This window comes from Salvelinus sp. IW2-2015, linkage group LG22, assembly GCF_002910315.2.
Source record: "Salvelinus sp. IW2-2015 linkage group LG22, ASM291031v2, whole genome shotgun sequence".
Classification (NCBI taxonomy): Eukaryota; Metazoa; Chordata; class Actinopteri; order Salmoniformes; family Salmonidae; genus Salvelinus; species Salvelinus sp. IW2-2015.
In genome coordinates, this window is record NC_036862.1 from 6,971,528 (window position 1) to 6,992,112 (window position 20,585).

Consider the following 20,585-nt stretch of genomic DNA (forward strand, 5'->3'; position numbering starts at 1 on the left):
CTCTCACACTCTCTCTCTCTCTCTCCTCTCTCCACACTCTCTCTCTCTCTTCTCTCTCTCTCTCTCTCTCTCTCTCTCTCTCTCTCTCTCTCTCTCTCTCTCTCTCTAATATCACCACTCTCTCTCTCTCTCACACCTCTCCACACTCACTCTCTCTCTCACACTCTCACTCAGTCACTCACTCACTCACTCACTCACTCACTCACTCACTCACTCACTCACTCACTCACTCACTCACTCACTCACTCTTTCTCTCTCTCTATTAAGCAGTGAATACCCCTCCATCCTGACCTGAGAATGGGAATGAGGGATAAAAACCAGAACGGGTTATGGGAGGAGGGGAGTAACAAAAGCAGAGGGAGGAGAGAGAGCCTACATAAAGGAAAAGGGAATGACTCACAGCCCAGTAATGTGTCCATTGTGGTTCCCAGTGTGGATGGGGAGGGATGTGTGTGTGTGTGTGACCGACCATGCACTCCCAGCACGCATTGGGAATGTTTCAGCAAACACATGTTGTGCAGTGTTCCTTTGTGATCTCTCTGGAGAGTCCCATCTATAACACCCAGCCTGCTGAGTGGAGGGGGGATGGAGGGAGGAGGCGTTTGTAGGGAAAAGAAGAGGGGTTATTTCTATCTTTACATTTTGCCCATCTTAATCTCCTCCTCATCCATCTCTTTTCCTGCTCTACAGATGTTGGATCTTCATTTGATCCCCCTGTTGTTGCACAGCAGGAAACGTAAACTTGTAGTGCATTCAAGGTTTAAAAAGGCTTCCAAAGTTTGTACTTTCCACTTAAAAATGTCAGACTTGATTTGACCTAACTAAAAATGTATCAACCCCTACAAAAATGTCCATGAATTATAATCCACACAATGATTCACATTTCCTGTTGCTGCAGGATTCTTTTCCTGCTGTGAGAAACTGGTCAAATGAAGATCCTACATCTGTATGCTTCGTACACCTGTTCCTCTCTCATATCCCTGACTCCTTTTCTTTCTCTCTTTTTCTTTTAGGTCTTGCTCTCCATCACCCTCTTTTCCTCTCCCTCCTTTTCTTGTGAATAAAGAAAGCTGTGCTCAGTTCTGAGTGTGTAGAGCGAGGCCCAGGGGATCCGGGCCAGGTTCCTATCGGCTTACCTGGCCAGGCAGAGGGAGAGGCAGGCCCACAAAAGCCCAGTCCAGTGCAGCCGAGCGCAGCTCCTTTATCCCCACGTCCCCCCGCCCCAGTCTGGACACGGCTCTCATATTACCTCCCCGCTCCCCCAGAGCAGAATGAGACGCTTTGTCGCCGAGCCCCCACCCGAGACCAGCCCTCTCTAACACAACGATTCCCACCAAACAAACTTAAATGCATGTGTACCCACACATGGAAATGAACACAGCCCTTGCTTAGAACGTATAAGCTATCCCTCTTACGCATAATCCTCCCGTTTCATAAGAGACACCTCACAGGACTGGGCTGCTCGTTTCTGTGTACTATACTAGCTAGGTGTGGATTGTATGTACTAGCTAGGTGTGGACACACGCTTGTGTGTGTGTGTGTGTGTGTGTGTGTGTGCACGCTTGTGTGTGTGTGTGTGTAGAGGATATTGGTCGAGTTATTACTATAAATGATGAATTTATCTTGTTATAAATCGGGGCACCAGTCCGTTATTGGACAAAAATGGTCTTTCAAGAAGACCTGACCCATGATTTATCTTAACAATTGCACAATAAGACCAAAATGTGAACAATAGTAAAAATGGGTTTATCTGAAGGTATATCTGAGGAGCCTAATATCAGATACATGAATTCGTACCGTTTTCTAGAGTGCTTCGTATCAGAGAAACACACAACAGCAGGTAAAATACAACAGTTTGAATAATAACAAGAGTAAGATTGAAGGATGATAATGGCAGATGATACAGGGGGAAAAAAGGTGAATTCAACAGGTGGTTTACCAGCAAATTGTTAGAGGATAATACTGTCAGTTTGCATAGAGCAACATTTACGTACTCAAGACTATACTTAATTAACAGGTCAAGCAGGTGCATACCGCGAAAGAGTATGGTCTGTCAATTGTAAATGGAGGAAGCAACTTAAAAGGGCAAGTAGTGGTTGGGTTATAATGTTAAAGTTATGCAGTTATTTAACGTTAACCTGAAGAGCTACATATTACACTTCATGCCAATGCTGGGGAGAGAAAGGGAAATTTGCTGTATAGTTACACTCAATTGATGGAATGGGGGTCTTTGGTCAGATGACAGTGCGGCCGCACTATCTGACGGTAACCCTCAACCCGTTAACCTAACTCCTAACTTAACCTCAAACCCCTAGCCTAGCTAACATTAGCATTAGCCACCTAGCTAACGCTAGCGACAACAGATTGGAATTTGTAAAATATCATACATTTAGCAAATTTGTAATATATCATACGATTGTAATTCGTAACATACGGTATCATACAAACTGGATGATGGATGTCCACAAATGAATACATATCATACTAATTGTAGTGTCTCGGATTTATGGTAACTATAACTTATGGAGAGAGAGGGTGGAGAGAGAACAAGATTGAGTGAGTGAGTGAATGACAGAGTGGAGTCCAGGTTGGATATGTTGGTCCATTGTTGAATGAGTAGGCCTGTTTTCTTAGGCTTGCCACTTTCTGTGGTCAAGAGGAAGCATCTGGATCTGGACTGTATTCCCTTGTTGTATACTAGAGAAAAAATGATTCCAGCTTGGGCTCTTCTGGTTTGTTTAGAATATGTCATATAGCCCTGGATCCAGATAGCAGGCTCATTGGGGCCATATCCTGGCCCTGCTGGTCAAGATTGGCACTATTGGTACTAGATGTGGGCATATCTGTATTTGCGCTCGTGTGTGTGTGTGTGTGTGTGTGTGTATCTGTGTTGTCACGCTGGTGTGTGTGTCATCAGTGTTTCCACTCCTCTCCCTCTCCTGTCCTGCTGGTTTACAGAGCGTGTTCTGGTATGCAGCAGCCACGTCAGGAATGTAAACCTGTGTGTCTTTCCATGCCCTACTCTCCATGACGAAGTTCAGACAGAGCACCGCCTCATACCTCCTTCCACCGCCAACCACGAGTCAGCGAAAAAAAGGCGCGTTCACTGAACAAGAACATATAAATAGCATTTCTCTCTGTTTGAGTCAGGTTATTGAATAGACTAAATTAGCTGCATTAGCTAATTAAGTGAAAGGTAAACAAATCAAATGAAATATAGTTAGCTCTCTCTGCTGCTTCTCCTTCATTTTGGAACAAATTAATTTGCTCAAAACTGTTAAACTATTGCCTTTCTCTCTCTTTGAGTCAAGTACGTACCACACATTACGCACCGCAGTGCTAGCTAGCTGTAGCTTATGCTTTCAGTACTAGATTCATCCTCTGATCCTTTGATTGGGTGGACAACATGTCAGTTCATGCTGCAAGAGCTCTGATATGTTGGAAGACGTCCTCCAGAAGTTGTCATAATTACTGTGTAAGTCTATGGAAGGGGGTGAGAACCACGAGCCTCCTAGGTTTTGTACTGAAGTCAATGTACCCAGAGGAGGACGGAAGCTAGCTGTCCTCTGGCTACACCATGGCGCTACCCTATGCTGTTGATGCTACTGTAGACCTTCATTGCAAAATAGTGTATTTTTAATCAGTTATTTGGTGACGTGAATATATTTAGTATAGTTTTATCTTAAAATTATAACTAAGGTTTCACAATTTGTATTTTTATGAAATTCACTGAGTAGGATGGTCCTTTCCTTCCTCGGAGGAGGAGCCTCCACTGCATTACACAGCGCTATGCCTATAGCCATGTAGAGGGCAAACGTTAAAATCAGAGGTTTAATATTACTAGAACTTTACGATAAGCTAGTAGTGAATAATTTTGTATCCTACACATGTAGTCTCTGTTGCTCAACTCCAGGGTTTCTCTCTGAAACTTGGGCCAACAGTCAGGCTTTTAGGAGGCCCGAGCCTGTTTCTTCCTCTGTGTGTGTGTGTGTGTGTGTGCGTGTGTGTGTGTGTGTGTGCGTCCGTGCGTGCGTGCGTGTGTGTGTGTGGGGGGTAAGGCTGAAAGTGAGGACGCAGGGGAATACTGCACTCAGGCCTGTGACACAAACAGGAAGACTACAGTACACTCTCTTCTAGCGAACGATCTGACTTCCTGTCTTCCAGAGAGCATTGGGCCTTGTGTCTAGGTGTAGTTAGTAGGTTTGGATGTCAGCGATTCTGCAGTCCTCTCACAGTTTGCAACAACCTCTCACTCTCACATTTCCGCATCGAATTTATGGCATTAACAATAGGCATTATTCCTACCACCACCCTCCTCTCTGTTTTTCATTAACTGTTGAAATCGGAAGTTTACATACACTTAGGTTGGAGTCATTAAAACTCGTTTTTCAACCACTCCACAAATTTATTTTCAAAAAGCTATAGTTTTGGCAAGTCGGTTAGGACATCTACTTTGTGCATGACACAAGTAATTTTTCCAACAATTGTTTACAGACAGATTATTTCACTTATCATTCACTGTATCACAATTCCAGTGGGTCAGAAGTTTACATACACTAAGTTGACTGTGCCTTTTAAACAGCTTGGACAATTCCAGAAAATTGTGTTATGGCTTTAGAAGCTTCTGATAGGCTAATTGACATCATTTGAGTCAATTGGATGTGTACCTGTGGATGTATTTCAAGGCCTACCTTAACTCAGTGCCTCTTTGCTTGCCATCATGGGAAAATCAAAAGAAATCAGCCAAGACCTCAGAAAAAAATTGTAGACCTCCACAAGTCTGGTTCATCCTTGTGAGCAATTTCCAAACGCCTGAAGGTACCACGTTCATCTGTACAAAAAATAGTACGCAAGTATAAACACCATGGGACCACGCAGCCATCATACCGCTCAGGAAGGAGACGCATTCTGTCCCCTAGAGATGAATGTACTTTGGTGCGAAAAGTGCAAATCAATCCCAGAACAACAGCAAAGGACCTTGTGAAGATGCTGGAGGAAACAGGTACAAAAGTATCTATATCCACAGTAAAACGAGTCCTATATCAACACAACCTGAAAGGCCGCTCGGCAAGGAAGAAGCCACTGCTCCAAAACCGCCATAAAAAAGCCAGACTACGGTTTGCAACTGCACACGGGGACAAAGATCGTACTTTTTGGAGAAATGTCTTCTGGTCTGATGAAACAAAAATATAACTGTTTGGCCATAATGACCATCGTTATGTTTGGAGGAAAAAGGGGGATGCTTGCAAGCCGAAGAACACCATCCCAACCATGAAGCACGGGGGTAGGAGGGACTGGTGCACTTCACAAAATAGATGGCATCATGAGGCAGGAAAATTATGTGGATATATTGAAGCAACATCTCAAGACATCAGTCAGGAAGTTCAAGCTTGGTCGCAAATGGGTCTTCCAAATGGACAATGACCCCAAGCATACTTCCAAAGTTGTGGCAAAATGGATTAAGGTCAACAAAGGGAAGGTATTGGAGTGGCCATCACAAGCCCTGATCTCAATCCTATAGAAAATTTGTGGACAGAACTGAAAAAGCGTGTGGGAGCAAGGAGGCTTACAAACCTGATTCAGTTACACCAGCTCTGTCAGGAGGAATGGGCCAAAATTCACCCAACTTATTGTGGGAAGCTTGTGGAAGGCTACCCGAAACGTTTGACCCAAGTTAAACAATTGTAAGGCAATGCTACCAAATACTAATTGAGTGTATGTAAACTTCTGACCCACTGTGAATGTGATGAAAGAAATAAAAGCTGAAATAAATCATTCTCTCTACTATTATTCTGACATTTCACATTCTTAAAATAAAAGTGGTGATCCTAACTGACCTAAGACAGGGAATTTTTACTAGGATTAAATGTCAGAAATTGTGAAAAACTGAGTTTAAATGTATTTGGCTAAGGTGTATGTAAACTTCCGACTTCAACTGTATCTATCATTCTCTCTCTCTATAAACTCTGACGTCACTGGCCTGTGCTGTCACTCTTACCCTGCTGGTGCTGATTCGGGGGCAAAGGGAGGACAGGAATAGAAGACATTCCTGTCGTCTGCTTCATCCCTCCGTCACAGTGACCTCACGGGGTTAAGAATAGCCCATGCCCCGCTAACCCAAAGTGAGAAAGGAGAAATTCCAGCGACGAGCCAAGCTGTTGTCAGGTGCTAATGAGGCTGCACGCTGACGTCTTTTACACCCCGGTCGCCGCGGCAACGCCTCATTAAACACCTGTCCCTGTTTCAGTGGCAGCATGGTTCTCTTTCATGTCCTCTGTTAGGCCCCGTTCTAAACATGTCCCTGAACAGGGAGGGTCCCAACTTCCCACAGGACTTTCACACTATGGAGGACTTTACACTTTCCCTGTCTGGAGATACTCACACTCCCAGGGATGGGGTTTGGCATTGGTGCTGTATACTGTACAGTGTGTTCAGCTGAAAAACGAGACATGGCTGTCTAAACAATGGCTGTTGTTTGAGGAGGGTGTCTGTTCCTCTTACCTTTAGAAGAAAAGGAGGACAAACCTATCGTGAGAACTCTTCTGTTTCTGACTCTGTCGTAAAAGCCATGTATGGTAATTGAAATATTGTACTGGGGCGCCTGTTCACAACACAAGGCGTGAGTTATGTTATTGATAAAAGCGACTTTTTGGATAGTTTTATAGTATTTAGGTAGAGGGAGGATAAAAGCGGTCTTTCTGTGTCCCTGCTATCATAGATTATGTGTGAAAATGTCATCACTTTGGCGATCTAATGGCTGTCAGAATGGCTGGAGGGGTACACGGTACATAGTGGATGGATCTTACACAGGGAACAATCCGTCATTGTTCTGGTGGCCCATCTGAATTTCTGCCTGGCTTTTTACATGACAATCTTTGAGTGAGCATCTGTGGCTGAGTTCTTATGTCCGGTGATGAAACACTTCCCCCTGTGTAATTTGCTGCTGTCGCCACTTCTCCGCCGCGCTCAAACACTTCTCCTCTCTCTGTGAGGTCACATGACCCTGTCCTCCTCTCTCTGTGAGGTCATAGACACAATCCCCCTTTCTCTCTCAATTCAATTCAATTCAATTCAATTCAAGGGGCTTTATTGGCATGGGAAACACGTGTTAACATTGCCAAAGCAAGTGAGGTAGATATTATACAAAAGTGAAATAAACAATACAAATTAACAGTAAACATTACACATACAGAAGTTTCAAAACAATAAAGACATTACAAATGTTATATTATATATATACAGTGTTGTAACAATGTACAAATGGTTAAAGCACACAAGTTAAAATAAATAAGCATAAATATGGGTTGTATTTACAATGGTGTTTGTTCTTCACTGGTTGCCCTTTTCTTGTGGCAACAGGTCACAAATCTTGCTGCTGTGATGGCACACTGTGGAATTTCTCCCAGTAGATATGGGAGTTTATCAAAATTGGATTTGTTTTCAAATTCTTTGTGGATCTGTGTAATCTGAGGGAAATATGTCTCTCTAATATGGTCATACATTGGGCAGGAGGTTAGGAAGTGCAGCTCAGTTTCCACCTCATTTTGTGGGCAGTGTGCACATAGCCTGTCTTCTCTTGAGAGCCATGTCTGCCTACGGCGGCCTTTCTCAATAGCAAGGCTATGCTCACTGAGTCTGTACATAGTCAAAGCTTTCCTTAAGTTTGGGTCAGTCACAGTGGTCAGGTATTCTGCCACTGTCTCTCTCTCTCTTTCTTTTTTTTTTGGGGGGGGGGGGGGGTATGGCAGTCAATTGCAAAACAGTATTTCTGATTTTCTGATTGTCTCACCATCACATACTTTTAATGTGGGACTATATGACAGTCAATTGCAAATTAGACTGACATAATGTCTCTTATCTCACCACCACTAATGTGATGGGTGTGCTTGATACATGTCACGGTGGAGCTTCTCAGAGTCAGGGGGCGTGGTCAACAGTGTGCACCTCATCTCCTACGTCACATCCATCCTGGATCAAAATGTGGTTTTATGGTGCTTTCAAGACAACTCGGGAACTCTGAAAAATACGAGGTCAATTCATGACGTCAGTGATCTTCAGGTCGGAAAGTCGGAGCTCTAGAAAGAGGCCCGAGTCCCCGAGATGGAATTCCTAGTTGGAAAATAAAATTAAAATTTAATATTTTTAGACTGAAAGTTGACCGCAAGCAGCCCAAACAGATATAATATTTGCAGTAGCAGTACATGGGTAAAATCGCAGAGGAAACCAAGTACCCCCCCCCCCGAAAGCCATATTACAACCTATGTGTTGCAATAATCACGTTGTTTGCTCTATAACCTGTTAGTTCATATGCCTTGTGACTGTAATATATAGGCCTAAAGGCAAAGACAATAAATTCAGCCACACCTTTGTTTTATCACAAAACCGGATAGCAACCTCTGCCCAGTGAAGTTCACAAAGCATAGTGCATGTACAGTAACAGACAGTTACATGACCTACAGCACGGTCAAGCAAGTTCATGTTTCCAACATTTTCGGACGATTAAACAACTATTGATTTAGAACCACAGAGAGTTACCGCAAGTCGCAAAGAAAACAGGAGCTGTCTCAACTATTCCAGCACCATTTCAACTTCAACATCATCAAATCACCTCTGCTTAGTCTAATACAGTGACAACTAATAGATACCAAAAACAATTTAGTCCAATCAACGTAAGCTAAATATGATGTGGCTGTCCATAGTTCTGATTTCTGTGCTTGTGCGTGTGTGTGAATGTGTGTGTGTGAGTGTGTGTGTGTGTGTGTGTGTGTGTGTGTGTGTGTATGCATGCGCGTTCGAGCAAGTAGAAAACATGTTAACAATGCCATACTTGTTTGAACCAGACAGCATCAGATAGATGGCCAACATGTAGAGAGACAGGGGGCGCTGTTTTGCTCGCTCAGATGCTTTCTCCTGCGAGATACAATCATCCTCTTGCGAATTGAAGGAAAATTCTGAAACACAGAGAGACGAAAGTTAAATGTATATATTATTTGATTACATTTGGGGACATTGCCCTGCGTAGGGTGCCGTCTTTCGAATGGGACATTAAAACGGGATTCCTGACTCTCTGTGCTCATTCAAAATCCCATGGCACTTATTGTAAGAGTAGGGGTGTTCACCCATGTGTCATGGCTAAATTTCCATCATGGTCACCTAATCATCCCAATCATTCCTAATTGGCATACAGTGCATTCGTAAAGTATTCGGACCCCTTCCCCTTTTCCACATTTTGTTACGTTACAGCCTTATTCTAAAATTTATTAAATAAATAAAAATCGTCATTGATCTTCACAATATACCCCATAATGACAAAGTAAAAACAAGTTTTTCGAAATTTTTGCAAATGTATTACAAATAAAAAACTGAAATACCTTATTTACGTAAGTATTCAGACTCTTTGCTATCAGACTCGAAATTGAGCTCAGGTGCATCCTGTTTCCATTGATCATCCTTGAGATGTTTCTACAACTTGATTGGAGTCCACCTGTGGTAAATTAAATTGATTGGACATGATTTGGAAAAGCACACACCTGTCTATATAAGGTCCCATAGTTGACAGTGCATGTCAGAGTAAAAACCAAGCCATGAGGTCGAAGGAATTGGCCGTAGAGCTCTGAGACAGGATTGTGTCGAGGCACAGATCTGGGGAAGGTTACCAAAAAATGTCTGCAGCATTGAAGGTCCCCAAGAACACAGTGGCCTCCATTCTTAAATGGAAGAAGTTTGGAACCACCAGGAATCTTCCAACTGAGCAATCGGGGGAGAAGGGCCTTGGTCAGGGAGGTGACCAAGAGCCCGATGGTCACTCTGACAGAGCTCCAGAGCTCCTCTGTATGTCTCTCTATTATGCGTGGGAATACTTTGGAACAGATTTCCAAAATTAAAACCACTTGGAGCTGATTTCATGGTGTTTTTAAAGTCTTTTATGTCCAAAAAAGAAAATTCTGTAAAAAAATAATAATAATACTTTTCTCAGAAAACTTGGAGGGCCAAATGAAACCACCTGCGAGCCAAATTCGGGCCACCAGTTGGGGAACCATGCCAAAGACAGTCCCTCTCTCTCTTGCTTTCTCTCTGTCTGTGATGTCATCGACAAAGTCCCTCTCTATCTGTCTGTGAGGTCATAAACACAGTTGCTCTTTCTGTGAAGTCATAAACACAGACCTTTCTGTTGGTGTGAGGCCATGGTCTAAGCACTGTAGAATGCTATGAATGCTCTAAATGAGAGTTTTTCCTCGGAGAGGTCACCATAAAAACACTCACATGTCTGATCCCTCTCAGGGATACCACTTTAATAATATCGGGGGGGTTGGGGTTTTGCCTCGCATCATGTTGTTGTTTCCTGTTACGGCTTTGTGTTTTACTGAGTGAACCCACATGAAAAAATACTACAGTTTACTATAGAATACTACAGTACTTTCTATAGAATTCTGTAGTAAACTGTAGTATACTGTAGAATACTATACTATATACTGTAGTATCCCTCGATTGTGTACTACTTACTAAAGAATGTTGTAGTATATTGTAGAATACTATAAAAAATGCTAAAATAGTATCCATAAAAAAAACACTGGAGTAAATACTACAGTAATGTCCCCAAAAACGCTACACTTTTTAAAACTGTAGTAAATACTACAGTATTTAATTTGAGTATACCCTGTGCAGTCCCCTCCCCCATGTCCCGATTATTGCCACCCATATGTGAGAAACCTACAGTACATGCCAAGTATAGACAATATACTGTGTTAGGTTATAGGAAAGAGAAGAAGCTCTGGAAAATATTCCCTTTTAACATTTCTCCAGTAGGTTTCCTCAAGGAGAAAGCCTCCACTTCTATGTCAAAGATAATAAAACAGAAACACTATAGTAAATACATGCCTCATTTCCCTGTTGTTTTCCAACACAATTTCATCCTATCCTATTATACCATATGATCACATGGCAGTGATATGTCTGGTCAATCCAAGACAGGAGCTAAAGTGAAACGATTTAGGGTTTGATTAAATCCGTAGCACGTTGTAGCTAAATTTACATTTAAATGTAAATGTTCCCGCATTAGCGGAGTTTGCATTCACTGTAAAAACTGCACATTCGGCTCAATCGGAAATTACCTTTTCATTTCAATCGAGCGATAACACGGATTGAATCTAATCAAACCCTTAGCCTCAAAAGAGAAAGAGAAAGAGAAAAAGATGGAGAGAAAATTAGTCAGAAGCCAGGCCAGAATCAGGACAAAGAGCTCTCTGCCAGAGACTACTGAATCCAGGCTGGATCCCAACAGATGACCAGGAGGTCAGGTGATAACACTGTTCAAAGAAACAAGGAAGCAGTAAACAAACAAACAGATGGGAGTGCAGTGCTGTGGAGCGTGACATCATTGTGTTTGAATGGAAAATATTGTGTATGAATAGAATATATTGTTCTCTGAGCTTCCATTTCACTCTCAAAGAGACTTCTCCATGACACCCAGCCTATTCATTTGTGTGTGTGTGTGTGTGTGTGTGTGTGTGTGTGTGTGTACCCTTGACTTCACTATGTTTGTTTTGAGTGCTGATGTTTTGATATTTTTTGATGTGTGTGTATTTTCATTACTGGTGTTTGGACAAGATAAAGATTCTTGTGGTTATTGACGGTGGCGACATGGTGGACACCCGGCGAAAGGGATAACGTGCAGTCTGTAGGACATTTTTTGGACGAGGNTGTGTGTGTGTGTGTGTGTGTACCCTTGACTTCACTATGTTTGTTTTGAGTGCTGACGTTTTTATATTTTTGATGTGTGTTTATTTTCATTACTCGTGTTTGGACAATCTACCCTCTGCCCAAGATAAAGATTCTAAACTCAGCAAAAATAGAAACGTCCTCTCACTGTCAACTACGTTTATTTTCAGCAAACTTAACATGTGTAAATATTTGTATGAACATAACAAGATTCAACAACTGAGACACAAACTGAACAAGTTCCACAGACTTGTGACTGACAGAAAAAAAAGTAACAGTCAGTAGCTGGTGTGGCCACCAGCTGCATTAAGTACTGCAGTGCATCTCCTCCTCATGGACTGCACCAGATTTGCCAGTTCTTGCTGTGAGATGTTACCCCACTCTTCCACCAAGGTACCTGCAAGTTCCAGGACATTTCTGGGGGGAATGGCCTTCACCCTCCGATCCAACAGGTCCCAGACGTGCTCAATGGGATTGAGATCCGGGCTCTTTGTTGGCCATGGCAGAACACTGACATTCCTGTCTTGCAGGAAATCATGCACAGAACGAGCAGTATGGCTGGCGGCATTGTCATGCTGGAGGGTCATGTCAGGATGAGCCTGCAGGAAGGGTACTACATGAGGGAGGAGTATGTCTTCCCTGTAATGCACAGCGTTGAGATTGCCTGCAATGACAACAAGCTCAGTCCGATTATGCCGTGGCACACCGCCCCAGACAATGACAGACCCTCCACCTCCAAATCGATCCCGCTCCAGAGTACAGGCCTCGGTGTAATGCTAATTCCTTTGACGATAAACGCAAATCCGACCATCACCCCTGGTGAGACAAAACCACAACTTGTCAGTGAAGACTTTGTCAGTCCTGTCTGGTCCAGCGACGGTGGGTTTGTGCCCATAGGCGACGTTGTTGCCGGTGATGTCTGGTGAGGACCTGCCTTACAACAGGCCTACAAGCCCTCAGTCCAGCCTCTCTCAGCCTATTGCGGACAGTCTGAGCACTGATGGAGGGATTGTGCGTTCCTGGTGTAACTTGGGCAGTTGTTGTTGCCATCCTGTACCTGTCCCGCAGGTGTGATGTTCGGGTGTACTGATCCTGTGCAGGTGTTGTTACATGTGGTCTGCCACTGCGAGGACGATCAGCTGTCCGCTCTGTCTCCCTGTAGCGCTGTCTTAGGCATCTCACTGTACGGACATTGTAATTTATTGCCCTGGCCACATCTGCAGTCCTCATGCCTCCTTGCAGCATGCCTAAGGTACATTCACGCAGATGAGCAGGGACCCTGGGCATCTTTCTTTTATTGTTTTTCAGAGTCAGTAGAATGGCCTCTTTAGTGTCCTAAGTTTTCATAACTGTGACCTTAATTGCCGTCTGTAAGCTGTTAGTGTCTTAACGACCGTTCCACAGGTGCATGTTCCTTAATTGTTTATGGTTCATTGAACAAGCATGGGAAACAGTCTTTAAACCCTTTACAATGAAGATCTGTGAAGTTATTTGGATTTTTACGAATTATCTTTGAAAGACAGGGTCCTGAAAAAGGGCCGTTTTTTTTTTTTCTGAGTTAAGTTGTTATTGACAGCGTCAACATGGTGGACACTTGGAGAAAGGGACAGTGTGCCGTCTGTAGGACATTTTCTGATGAGGTCTGGCTGCTATAGGGTCATCTCTCTCCCTTCTACTCTTTGTGTGACTCAAAACATAGTCCAGTCAGTGAGAATAGAATGAGAGAGAATAGATCCTGTACAATTGATTTAGTTGATCTCACTTGATCACTTGATCTCCCTCCCCTCAGTCACAGCAACATGACTTCCGTCTGCTAATTGAGGGAAATGAACCCGCCTCGCTGGTGGACACGTTTCTCCCCATGTTTGTTGGACTTCTGAACGGCGGGGCAGGAAGAGGTCAGACGGCTGGAGATGACACACGTGGCAATGGCATCGTTGCGTATTAGCGACAACCTGAGGTACTCCGTGGAGATTGACTGGGGTCAGAATGAGCGGTTAGAAAGATTCTTCAATTCCTGTCATCCTGACGGGTTGGAAGCATGTCTGGTGTTTTACCTTGGGCCGGGCAACTCTTCCTCTGAGCACTCTGGGTCGCTCATTCTGAAGCAGTGGGTGACGGGGATGGAAAGAGCAGGGAGGAGAGAGAGAGAGAGAGGAGGCAGAATTGAGAGAGTGGAGGAACCAGGAAAGAGGGGAGGAGAGAGAGAGAGAGTAGGGCAGGAGAAAGTAGGAAGGGGGAGGAAAAGCAAAGGAGGAATATGGCAGGATAGAGAGGAGGGCCTCCATAATTGATCAGTCAGTCATAATGAAGGCATTGGCCCGAGGAGGAGCAGACGGGAAACCTGATCCTTGGCAACACAAAGACGCCGGCTAGAGACGCAGCCCTGTCTCCAGGCAAACGACCTAACTCAATCTGCCAACAGATATGATCGCACCCGCTCCCATTGTCTGAATACATACTGCACAAACACGCCTGTGCAAATAAATACTCACATAGCCTACATGCATTTAGATATAGACTGCTTAGAAGCTCAGGACACTATGCTGCCCATACGCTATGCCAACCCAGATACTGGGAAAGAGAGAATGTCTTGTTACCCACACCACAAGTCGCTCCACTTAAAAGTAGAAGAGCAAGGCCAAAGAAAAGGGAGGTTTGGTTATGTCATCTGGCCGAGGTGTCAGCCTGTTAATGCATTAAACAATACTACATCGTTGCCTAGGTTAAGTTTGGCCCAACCAAATTGGCTAAAGACGCTGGCAGTCAGGCTAATAATATTATTATCATCGGCATCGAGGCCAGGAGACTAGCAGCGCTACGGTGTGAGGAGGAGGCAGTGTTGAGAGCATTGGAAGCTGCCCAACGCCTAGGTTTGCCTCAGTAGAAGCACGGTAATTGCCCTAGTACGCCTAGCAGGGCGCTTCGTGTGGATCGACTGGGGCCTGTCTTCGGGTGGGAAGGCAGTGGTTGCGGAGTCGTGTCTGCAGCAGCAACACGGCAGGGTGTGGTGTACTGGGATAGTGTGACAGTGTGTTGTGATTAGGGCCCACCACTGTGGTTTGGGAAGATGAACGTTATAACATTGAGTAGGTCTGTGGTGACAGCGTTCTGGTCTGGCCCTATAGCAGGTCTGGGTGTGATGTTGACTAACAGAGTTGGAAGGTTAGTGTGGGAGCAGTAATGATGGGGGGTCCTTTGTGGTTCTGGGTATTGGGACCGGTCTGGAGTGGGTCTCACTGTCTGTGTTGTTGACTCCTGCTCAGTAGCAGTAGTAGCATGACCCAGCTGGGTGTGGTGGGCTAACAGTGTTGTGTTGTTTGGCAGGGAGACGAGCGACGCTCTTGGCCTCCCTCAGATGTGATGTTATTGATTCCCCACTGGGAGAAAGAAAGAGGGTGTGTTTGGTGAGCAGCAGAGACGGAAACAGAGGGACTGTGGGAGTGTGTAGTGTTGTTTTTACAGCTTGTTCTTTTGTTGTTATATATGTAGACATTTTACATACGTGACATTATAAGTATTTTTCTCTCCATTGCATGAATAAAGTCATCTGTCATCAGGGCAAAGGGTGGCTACTTTGAAGAATCTCAAACTTTTTTTTCCGTTACTCCATGATTCCATATGTGTCATTTCATAGTTTTGATGTCTTCACTATTATTCTACAATGTAGAAAATAAAGAAAAACCCTTTGAATGAGTAGGTGTGTCCAAACTTTGACTGCTACTGTATGTATTTATATTGCTGTTGATTGGTTGACTGGCTTTCCAAATCTCCCAACAGTGCTATTTATTGGGTTCATTTGAGCTAAATGTGATTTTTTTAAGCCATTCCTGAACTTGTGACCAAAAACAAGCTACAAGCTGTAGGGGCAATACCAGAATAAGTGATCTAATAATTCTGTCTCTTCGTAGCCAAATCTGCAGAGCTCAGATCGTTGTGTGCCCCATATACATAACGTCTGTTTGTGGCAAGAAATGTGTATAATCATTTAAATTGGAAAAAAAACTTCAGTTCCGAATGAAATGTTGTTTTGCGTATCAGTTCGTAAATCATGTGGCATGGAATCCGCACGTCAAGAATCTCTTTCCAACTATTTTGCAACCGCTGTCAACATTTTTGGTCCTCCCCCCAACAAAAAGTTGCTAATTCTGGTCTTGGATAACGGGGGAAAAAAACAAGTTCCCTATCTTCTCCCCCTTCCGCTTCCCTCTTCCTGTTAGTGTGTAGGGTCTGGCCAGATGGGCTGTAGGGTGGAATCATGGGAACAACCAGGGCGGAAAAACAACAGGAGAGGGAGAGAGAAGGAGAGAGACAGATGCTGAATACCAAATCAGTCCCTTCCCCTCTCTCTCCAGCCCTCCATTTGCACGTTTATACGCGTTTTTAAGGGCGCCTCTGCCATATGCACAAGTGTCCCAAAACTGAGGGAGTGAAATTGATCGAGGGTGTACAGTAGGGGCTAGGCTGCAAAGTGCTAACCCCAACACACACCGTGATATGTTTGGAGTTTACGCAATTTCATGCTAAATAATGGAGAGGTGTGCGTGATTATACGCCACGTGTATTTGTTTGCGTCTGGTTGTCGAGGCGTGACACGTAACACACGAAACACCTCCCAAATGAAACGTTTAATGGTTACCGAGGTCAATACGGTATATTGTAAAACGACAGGGAGAATTGTCCTTTTGAATTTCACGCTCGTTTCATCATGTGGAATGTGGAATTGCATCATTCGAGTCACGAGTGCTTCCAGAAGTGGATGGGTTTCTTTGATATTCTTCTCGCCAGTCTGGAAGTCGACAACGGATGGCCTTCTGGGTGAGGTGGTAGGGGGCGAGCGAGAGATCGGGCCCGCTTTCTCTTGACCAGCTCCAGTGCTCTAATGTTACAGTATGTACGTTCCAGCATGCAGGCCTTCTCTCCTAGTAAACGAGTAACGCTATCCCATAACCCCATCATCCCTTTGACACGCCGAGTAAATAAGCTGAACGTACCTGTGCCACGCCCCATATGGGAGAGGTCACCACCTCGCTGTTCTAGATGACCCAGAGACACCAAGTCCTTTACTAACATTACCAGCATGCTGCATTTTATGCCACCATCAAGCAATCCTATTTCATAGGCCCATATACTGTGCGTGCCAACTGTTTTATACATGACCCTGGGGATTCTTGTGGTGCTGGATGAAGTGGTCATGTCCCAGCTCTGTTGACCCGTGCCCTGTAACATGTATAGTGCTGCTGACCTGAAGCAGACTATATTAACTATTCAGGAGCACAGGGCTGTCCATACAAACCACTAGCCTCGCTTAGGTGGCATTGACTGACGCATTCATAACTGCCAGGGCACTTTTGGAAGTCGTGTGTGTGTGTGTGCGTGTGTGCGTGTGCGTGTGCGTGTGCGTGTGTGTGTGAGAGAGACAGGGGTATAGTGTTACCCCTGTGGCTTTTTCGATGTGTTCTGTCTGTTACGTACAGAGCACCCCTGCCCATCCTCGTATGATATGGAGTTGTCTATTATCTATCCTGTTGCCTGGTCACTTTACCCCCAGCTATATGTACAGTACATAGCTACCACAATGACCTCGTACCCCTGCGCATCGACTCGGTTCTGGTACTCTCTGTATATAGCATGTTCATTTTTTACTCGTTATTGTTATTCGTTATTCCCTGTGTATTTATTCCTCGTGTCACTTTTTCTATATATATAAAAAAAATCTTTATCTCTGGAAAAAGTAAGCATTTCACTGTTAGTCTACACCTGTTGTTTACGAAGCATGTGACAAATAAAATTAGATTTGATTGTTGTTTCTCAGTTCTGTTGCTCGGGGAAGGGTTATCCTAACACTGTCCCCCAGTCAGCTGTGAATTTGGTTTGACAGCTGGTCACTGAGGAACTTTCATTTTGCACCATTTTGAATGTGTCTTTTTTCGAAACTCTCTGTCAATACATTTTAACCGCTTGATATCTGAAATATTATTTTGGATTACATACAGTGGGGTCTGAAATGATTGACATGGCCTTAAGACACGCTAACCTCTCGCCGTTACCAATGACAAGAGAGGTTAGCGTGTCCTAGAGGTGTGATCTGTGACCCTCTGAAACGTTCTCACTCATCGTTGTTCCCGATTCATTCAGGATTTTCCGTAACTATTGTAGTATCCACATGAATGTAAAGTGTATAGAAACATATTCTATTCTTATTTACACTGAAGGTGACTCCAAAATGACACAGTGCATTATTCACCATTTAAATTCTATTGGGCACAAAGTCATTTGAAAACATTAGTCATACGATATAGCACATTATTTTAAATATTTATTTAATATAGTCATTATTGCTCATCTTTATCAAGGGTGTCAATTATGTTGGAGCCCACTGTATGTGTGTATGTGTTTGCCATGTGACCAGCATGGTTTCCTCAGAATAGTGAGTGTGTGTGAGAGCCACACACACAACAGGAAACGGTTAATTACTCCCCTTCCCCCTAACTCACCACCCAGTTGCCAGGTGTTTATGTTTGTTTTTCTCTCTCCCCCCCTTCTTCTCTTTGTGCCATCCTTAACGCTTCACTAAGTGAGTAGAGTTTTCCACTGGGGCACACCTGCAGCCTGTCACTATGCAAAAAAAATCTGTTTTGTCAGCATTTATTTAACAACTTGGGTGTGACACCATGTAGCAATTCCATAGACTCCACATGATATGTCTCTTCTCACTCTCATATGCGTTAAGATGGTACATCAGTGTCTCCAAGATTACCTTGGTTTTAGAGATGGTGAAATTATTTAAAAAAAAGATATGAATGAGGTATTAATCTATTCTTTCTGTCTGTCTGTCTGTTGTAGTTCCCAGAGTGTGGCTTCTATGGCATCTATGACAAGATCCTGCTATTTAAACATGACACAGGCACCAACAACATCCTGCAGCTGGTCAAGGCTACCCAGGACATCCAGGAGGGAGACCTGGTGGAGGTGGTACTCTCTGGTGGGTAGCAGTCTCTCATCCACTTCTGCTCTCTTTTCATCCACCCGTCCTCTTCTCCCTTACTCATCCTTTCATCCACCCGTCCTCTTCTCCCTTACTCATCCTTTCATCCGCCCATCCCCTTCTCCCTTACTCATCCACCCATCCCCTTCTCCCTTACTCATCCTTTCATCCACCCATCCCCTTCTCCCTTACTCATCCTTTCATCCACCCATCCTCTTCTCCCTTACTCATCCTTTCATCTGCCCATCCCCTTCTCCCTTACTCATCCACCCATCCCCTTCTCCCTTACTCATCCTTTCATCCACCCATCCTCGTCTTCCTGCTCCCCTCCTCTTTTTTTCTCTCTGATCCTCTCGTCCTCTCATTCCTCCGAACTCTCTCCGTCTCAACTCCAAAATGCTGAAGAATAAAACATATTCACAGACAGTATATCATTGCTAATGTGTTTGACAGGTTGATACCCAGGTTGATGCCCAGACTGACTGTTGTGTTCTCTGTGTGTCGTCTGTCTGCAGCTGCGGCCACCTTTGAGGATTTCCAGATCCGGCCTCATGCCCTGAACGTCCACTCGTACCGTGCCCCGGCCTTCTGTGACCACTGTGGAGAGATGCTGTTTGGATTGGTCACAGGGGCCCTACAAATGTAGGTATGAGAGAGAAGAGGGGGGGGGGGGGGGAGGTGGCATGTTCTGTGCCTGCCGATAAATCGTCTGTCTGAAGAAGGAACATGGGTTTATATTACGTTAGGGCGACTTACGCTATTCAGCTCAGATAGCTAGGTGGCACCACATCTCAGTATTTTTGTTCTCATCCATAAGTGGCTATCAGCAATATGTCATTTCCCCTTTGATGTGAGTCAATCTCCCCACCTCCCCTCACTTCCTTGCTTCTCTCACTCACGCTGACCTCTCCTCTCTCGTGATCCCTAATTATATATCGCGTCTTCTCCCCTCTTTCTCTCTCTCTCCTCTTAACTACACATCGCGATCTTCTCCCTTCTTTCTCTCCTCTCTCTCTCTCTCTCTCTCTCTCTCTCTCTCCTCTCTCTCTCATCTCTCTCTCTCTCTCTCTCCTCCTCTCTCTCTCTCTCTGCCCCCCCCCCCCCCGGCAGGCTGTGGACTGAACTACCACAAAGCGCTGTGCCTTCAGGCTCCCCAACAACTGCAGCGGCGCGCGCAAGCGGCGCCTGTCCACCACGTCTCTGACAGGTAGCCAGTCGCTGCGTCTGTCCACCAGCGAGTCCCTGAGCAGCGTGGCCCGTCACGTCAGCACCTGCATGGAGGAGGCCAGCCTGATCCGCCTCACACCGCCCAGACGCTCCGAACTCCACCTGTATCCTTGCGTCAGCAATCCTGGGCCCTGTCCAACCAGCGCCTCCATCACTAGACCCATGGTGCGCTAACACTCATATGGTGAGCCACGCGCTACATTTCCATTTCAATTCAATATATAGCAGGAAGTCATGTGACTCGTTGCTTTTCCAGGAACATTTGAGTGATGTCTGTTCACCCCCCCTGTAATCTGACTGCTGTTGGAATGGGATTTGACCCGAACCTTGGCTCTGTGCGGTAGTTTATGGAAAAGCCAACGCTCTGTATTTACTAGGTAGAAATACCATTGAGTAGATCTGTATAATTCTAGTTTCTTGGTCTCCTCGCGTCCCCTTCCAGCCGCGGACCCCCAGCGAGGCGCGGCGGTTCTACACGGGCCGTCCGGTGCCACCTGGACAAGATCCTGATGAGCAAAGTGAAGGTGCCACAGCACACGTTCGCCGTGCCACTCCCTACACGCGCCCCACCCGTGTGCCAGTACTGCAAGAGACTGCTCCGGGGCCTCTTCAGACCAAGGACTGCAATGCAAAGCGTTAGTGCGGGGCGAAG

General features: G+C 44.8%; 1 pseudogene; it reads left to right on the plus strand.

Moving 5' to 3' along the window:
* The window catches only part of LOC111949712 (serine/threonine-protein kinase D2-like), a 48,068-nt pseudogene that overhangs the window by 13,684 nt on the left and 13,799 nt on the right, over positions 1-20,585 (plus strand).